Source organism: Jatropha curcas, chromosome 4 (genome assembly GCF_041381405.1).
Source record: "Jatropha curcas cultivar XTBG-Jc1 chromosome 4, XTBG_Jcur_1.0, whole genome shotgun sequence".
Classification (NCBI taxonomy): Eukaryota; Viridiplantae; Streptophyta; class Magnoliopsida; order Malpighiales; family Euphorbiaceae; genus Jatropha; species Jatropha curcas.
Window position 1 is genome coordinate 17,261,841 of NC_143154.1, and position 6,745 is coordinate 17,268,585.

Below are 6,745 nucleotides of genomic sequence, written 5' to 3' on the forward strand. Positions count from 1 at the left end.
GGTGACCGGATTTGGACGGAACGCTGATCAGCAGTTGGGGAACCTTCTGAGGTAGGCGGTGAGACAAAATGGTGACCCTAGAATTGTCATCGAGAGTGACAGTCGCTGGAATTTCAACGCAAATGGAAAAAAAAGTTTAACGAGCCAAAGGCTCTAATACCATGTGAATTTATTGTGGAAAAATATTTTCTTGATTGTATTTCATCAATAGGGACACACATATATATACACACATACAAGATACTATAAACCTATCAGGAATCTAACTCTTAATAGAGTTCTATTTACAACTAATCCTTAACAATTACAATACATTAATTTAACATTAAAATTTCATTATCATTTTCCATAGTAATTCTTATTACTTATTTTTACTTAATAAATATATAAAATAAAATAAAAAGAATATAACTTACTTTTCATAAATATTAATAAAATCAATATTAGTTTTATTACTAAAAAAATAAATTAATATTTATTAATTAACTAAAATGGTAACTAAAGTATTATTATAAAAATCTATTGTATATATCAAACTAATAAATGAATTTGTTATGTTTTCTCAAAGGATAATTGCAATTTTGGTGTATGAAATTTTCGAAAATTTCTATTTTAGTGTGTAAACAGAACAAATTTACAATTTGGTGAATAAACTCTTAATTTTTTGACAATTTAGTGAAATTTGCACGCGTGAACTGTCAACAATCATTGTAGGACGACTAGATCCCACTTTTTTTTAACTGCTAATTGTGCGCCAAATAGGATGCAACATGGATTAAAAACACTGAAAATGAAAAATGACCAGACTATGCTTCTTTTATCTTCCCATGGGATTATGTTTCTTCAATTTCAACTCTACTCAATCTCTCTCTCTCTCTCTTTCTCTTTCTCTCTCTCTCTCTCTCTCTCTTTAAAGTAGTCCAGAAAACGCAAAAGAAGTTCCTCCGTTGAATCAAGAGATTCTATGAACGATTGGTAGCTTCCTCTTGCAATCTATCTCCAGTGGTTTTAATCAAAGTAACGTACCAAAAAATCAAGAGAAGCAAATATCTAAATCGGAAAAATGATGTCTTTTTAAGGGAAGAATGAGATACTTGTAGTAGCTTTTCAAATACTAATATTGGAAATAATGAGGATAAGAGAAAGAAATTGTCACATTCAATTGATTCAAAGAGTTATTCTTTCCAATTTTACTGTCAATCTTACCTCTAATGAGACCCAATGAGAAAAAGCTTGAAAGTAATTCGAGTGCAGGCTCAATAACCCTAGCGTAGGACAAATCTCAGGCAAGAACTAATGGTTGAAGAACGGATTCAGCATCAGAAAAGAGATAAGGGGAGTAGGAATTTGGATCAGAAGCAGAACCGAAAAGAGATTCAAGCTTATTGAGAGCAGATTTGCGAGCAGAGATGAGATGAGAGTGCTGAATTGGATTCAACCTCGGTTTTGCAAAGAAGTGATGGATTTACAGGTAGAGCTACATGTGACAGTGGTTTTCGCAAGTGTACGAAATCGTAGCAAGTAATATAAAGTAAGTAGAGTATCGTCTCCTCAGGGATTGTATATCAAGTACCAAAATTGTGTTAACCTATTATATTTAAACGGTGATAAGAAAGATTGCTATAAGGAAAATAAATTTAAAGTAAAAACAGAAGGAGATCAAGCACTTAATTTAGGTGAAAAGAAATCAGGAGATTAGACTACTAGGGAATTTGATTTCGCTTAATTCTATCCAGCTTATTCTATTAGTTTATTAATCAACTTTAATTGTTCAAGTAGGAGAAACAACCCTAGAGTTACTAACAAGCTCTCCCGATGTGTTGTTAGTTATTTTAATATAGTTAATCACCTATCTTTCAATAGTATAATCAAACTTAGATTAGATCCTTAGGTTTAGTGGTTGTTTTGTGAGTTCATAACCTAATAATCATTAAATTATGAAAACCTCCCTTGAGTCAAACCATATAGCTTCCGCGTCAAGTTATTATTCTCAAGTAAATTATTATCTTTTTCATATCAATAACCCTTCTCCCGATAGCGATTATTGAAATAACTCAATCCAGGGGAAAATTTTCTGCCTGGAAGCTTTAAGCACAATAATAAGTTATAACAAGAACAAAGAAAAATAAATCTAATATTATAAACTGGAATCGAATTAAGTTACATCAAATCCCTAGTATAAAAGTTTAGCTGGACATAGTAATTAAATAAAACTCATTCATGTTTAAATCATTCATCATACTTAAAGATAATAATGAAAAGAAAAATAAGAAGAAGAGTTTAGAAATAAAAACTAAATCACAGCTGTATGGATGGCTTCCTTGATTCTTGGCACGGATCTTGGATGCTTGAAGTCTTTTAGAGAGAGAGAATTATGTAGAAAATAAGACAAAAAACGAGATCCTTTGCACTGAGAAGTTCCCCTCTTTATATAGAGCTCCTGAAGGTAAGTCTGACTCCTTTTAGGAAATAGAATCCTTATTTAGTGCAAAATCTTCTATAGGAGATCATGACTATTTAGGCTTTTGATTTCTTCTTAATTAGGACTCCTTTCTCTCTCAAAATAAGTCTAGGTCTTGTTTAGTATGTTTAGGAAACTCTACGAGGCGGGCCCATGTGAGGAAAAGATGGATTTACGTATTTAGTTCACGCTAGTTCTGTCTGCGTAGCACGGGCGTGCCATAATGCATGGGCTGGGTGTGCTTTAGTCTGGAAGTCTGGCTAGTGAAGCACGGGGTGTGCTAGGCAAGCACACCCTGATGAATCCTTAAGGCACGGGCGTGCCATATAGCACAGGCAGGGCGTGCTTGCTTCTGTCACTCCCTCCTGAAATTGTCATGGGCGTGCTAGGCATTGACACGCCCTAGATCCCATTCTGGCACGGCCGTGCCTTTTGACACACCCAAGCCGTGCTCTCTTCTGTCTCTCCCTTGATTTCCTTAGCTTTTAGCACGGTTGTGCCTTCTAGCACGGCCTGGGTGTGCTAAAGACTGAGTGTCTTGCTTGTAAAGTTCTTTTCTGTGCCAAATTCCTACAATTTTCTCTTAGATCAAGCGGATTAAGAATCAAGGAAGCTTTAAACAAAATTATACTAGAATTGAATTAAAATCAAATTAAAGAAATAAAACTTACTAAAATTCTAATAAAAACTATATTAAAAATTCTTTAAAATTAACACTTATCAACATGCTTCTCTACTTCTTTCTATTCTTTTTTTCTAAGAATAAAGATGGTAGAAGGAAGATGTCACGACCCATTTCCATGGCCGAATCGGCGCTAGGGCCTAGGTAAGCTTAAGACTCCCGAGGCCCGTAGTAAGCCTGAATCACTAAAATTCAATTATCTCAATATGAATTTCCCATTCGGTCCATATTACTATATGCAATAAACCTCATAATTATATTATATTTCGGCCCCAAATTAAACATTTTAAACATTTCATGGATCGCGCCCAATTTGTATTACATTACATTTATAATATATGCTCATAAAATTATTACACTTATAATAATAATACACAACTAGATGTACAAAAATCCTACAACTGCGGAGTTCACTAACAGACAAATATAAATAGGTTCTTGTACGTATAGTTATATAGCAAATTAATCGCTAAAACTAGAAAAAATTTCTTTCTAGCTCTGTGGTGAAGAAACAGAGCTTAAGCCGGATTAAAGAGGAACCTACTTCCTGAAAAGTTAAACAAGACGTGTGAGTTTTATAAGGATTAATAATTATTGCACCACACACGCATTCACACAAATGTGTAAATAATTAAATCTAGTTATCCGACTAGTTATATGATCACGCGGGTAATCACACAAATGGCATCACAACAGTGATAGCAAATATTTACACTTTCAGATAATCACATCACATGGAAATTGGCCTGTGGCGTCACCAAAACCCCCGATGAGTCATCCTCCCACATGGCCCATCCTCTCATGACGTGTGCATCAGGGAGCCGATTCCCCATACATGGCCGACTGGTCTAATCCTCACTTGACCAGCCCTCTCATTGTTTTTCCATTCACTCTTTTTTTTTTCCATACCAACAGGAGGCCACCATGTGGTTTTCCATATCATCCATATCATATCATCAGGTGCACACCGGGACGCTGATCTCCCCATACATGGCCGGCGATATCGCAAACCGCCCTCACAAACCCATGGTGACCCACTTCATCCCAACTCCACACAAACAAAGCATAACATTATCACAACACAATTAATCAAGCATTGCAATTAAATGCAAGCATGGCAAACAATTAAATATCATGATGCAATTGCACAACTAGACATTCATATTTAATTACAATTAAATAAAGAAGTAGTAATTAACAATATATCATAATAATTTATCCTTGGAAAATAAACAAATAAATAATAAATAATAATAATAATAATAAAATAATTAAAGAACTTTATTTATTATATATCAAGTTAAAGAATTAATCTGAGTAAATCTTTTAACTTATTTATTAATTATGACTAACCTAACTAAATTCGATCGAAATTCCGGCAGAACCTCCCCTAAAGTTTGACTAAACCACAATTCAACAGTAAAATATCAAAGCCCATCCATCGAGCAATTCACATCAACTCATCCCATCCACCAAAGCCATATTCAACAATCATTCATTCACTCAATTCACAAAGCCCGTCCATCGGGCAATCAATCCAATCAACCCATCCACTTCAGGCTACCACTATTATCCACCATACTCACATATAAACACTTAATAATTCCAAATCAATGTCACGACCCGATACTATGGGCCGGACCGGCACTAGGGCCCAGGTAAGCTTAAGGCCCCCGAGGCCCGTAGTAAGCCTAAACTACTCTACTAACACCAGTCACACCAATGAATAATAACAGTAAGCCCATACCAGTAGGGTTTAAATATAATTATTATACAATCCGGCCCAAAATTTAAATATCTCAATTGAAGTTTAATTTGGGCCTAATTACGATAAGTCATATTCAGAATATGGGTATACTAATATGCCTACGTCTAATATATAACATGTCATTCCAAAAGAACGCATACGGCATGCCTAATTAAAATACACAATCCTATAACTGCGGAGTTCAATAACAATCAGATAATAGAATAATTACTACATCCAAATTTAAATAACAGAAATATAAAGTTTACATTTATAACTCTGCGGAGAAGATTGCAGAGCTTCCGTTGGATCGGCAACTTCCTAATACCTGAGAAGTTTGGAGAGAAGGGGGGTGAGTTTTTCCAACTCAGTGAATAATAATAAATAATACACACCACATACAGTCACACGAAATGCGCCCTAATATACTGAATGGACACACAACGGTCAGGCATATGACATAACATCAGCACCCACAAACAATATCATCTTCATATAATCACAACACGTGGAAATTAGTCAGTGGAGTCACCGAACCCCCGATGAGCCGTCCTCCCACATGGCCCATCCTCTCACATGAGCACCAGGGAGCCGATCCCCCATACTGGCCGACCGGTCTAATCCTCACTTGACCAGCCCTCTCATTGTTTTTCCATTCTCTCTATTCTTTTCCATACCAACAGGAGGTAACCCGGTCGTCTCCATCAAATCTAGATCATCAGGCGCTCACAACAGGAGGCCACCCTGCGGGCTGCGGTCAGATCTAAATTATCAGGTGCGCCCAATAAAGAGACCAACCTGTGGTTTTTCCATATCACACAGATCAAAGCAGTGGTGCACACGGGGGCGCCGATCTCCCATTTACCCGGCTAAATTTCATATCATTTTCAGGATCCATATAACATATACCATTCTCACAAACCCGTGGTGACCCACTTCATTCCAATTCCACACAAACAAATCACAGTATAGTCACAGCACAGATAATCAAACGATTCATCCAAATGCACAATTATATAAGTATAATTATAATGATCGAAACATAATATATATATGATAAAATACTCATAATATGTTGTAAATATGAAAAAAAATGTAATGTTTATAAATAAGTGTTATGCAGATGCAGTGTTGATGTGCATTATTCATTATTACTCACAGTGATGGAGAGCAAGATTCTAGCTTTGATTCTGTCCTGGAGGAGCACTAGATGGACCCGGGCGATCTAAGAAATTACAAGAACGACACAAAAAGAATAATTCTATCAGACAAAATATTTATTCACCACTCTAAAAAATTTTATTTTATATTCTAACTTCTCTACGTAATTAAATATGGTAATATAATTTCTTTTCTATAATAATTTACTTCCTTCTAACTTGTATTTTATTTCCTACCGAAATTTATTTATTATTTATTATTTATTTTTTTTTCTTTTTTTTTCTTTATTTTTATTTTTTTTTCTACCGAAATTTTTTTTATATTCTACCGAAATTTCGGCAGCATCTCCCCTAAAAATTGGACTATCCACTTGTTAAAATATCAACAATATATCTAATATTTTCCAAACCACAGCCCATCCGTCGGGCAGTCAATCAATCAAATTTCCCATCCTCCATCAATCTTCAACATCACCACACAATTAAAATTATACATTACAATACATTATATCTAAACTACCTTAACTAAATCAACAATAAAATTATAAAGCTATTAACTACTCACATTTACCAATTTAAATTAACTACATTAATTAACTACAAATAATAAGATTACTTTAATTAACTAACATTAACTTAGCTAGATTAATTAATTACAAATGATAATAACATTAATTTCATTATCTAATATTACT

At 34.6% G+C, this 6,745-nt stretch overlaps 1 long non-coding RNA gene across 1 annotated transcript; it reads right to left on the reverse strand.

Moving 5' to 3' along the window:
- Positions 1–5,091: 5,091 nt before the first annotated feature.
- Positions 5,092–6,209, reverse strand: LOC119370431 (uncharacterized). The gene is made up of 2 exons (XR_005177958.2): positions 6,050–6,209; positions 5,092–5,218 (listed from the first exon to the last, which is right to left on the reverse strand). It is a non-coding gene; the product is annotated as an uncharacterized LOC119370431 (long non-coding RNA).
- Positions 6,210–6,745: the final 536 nt, after the last annotated feature.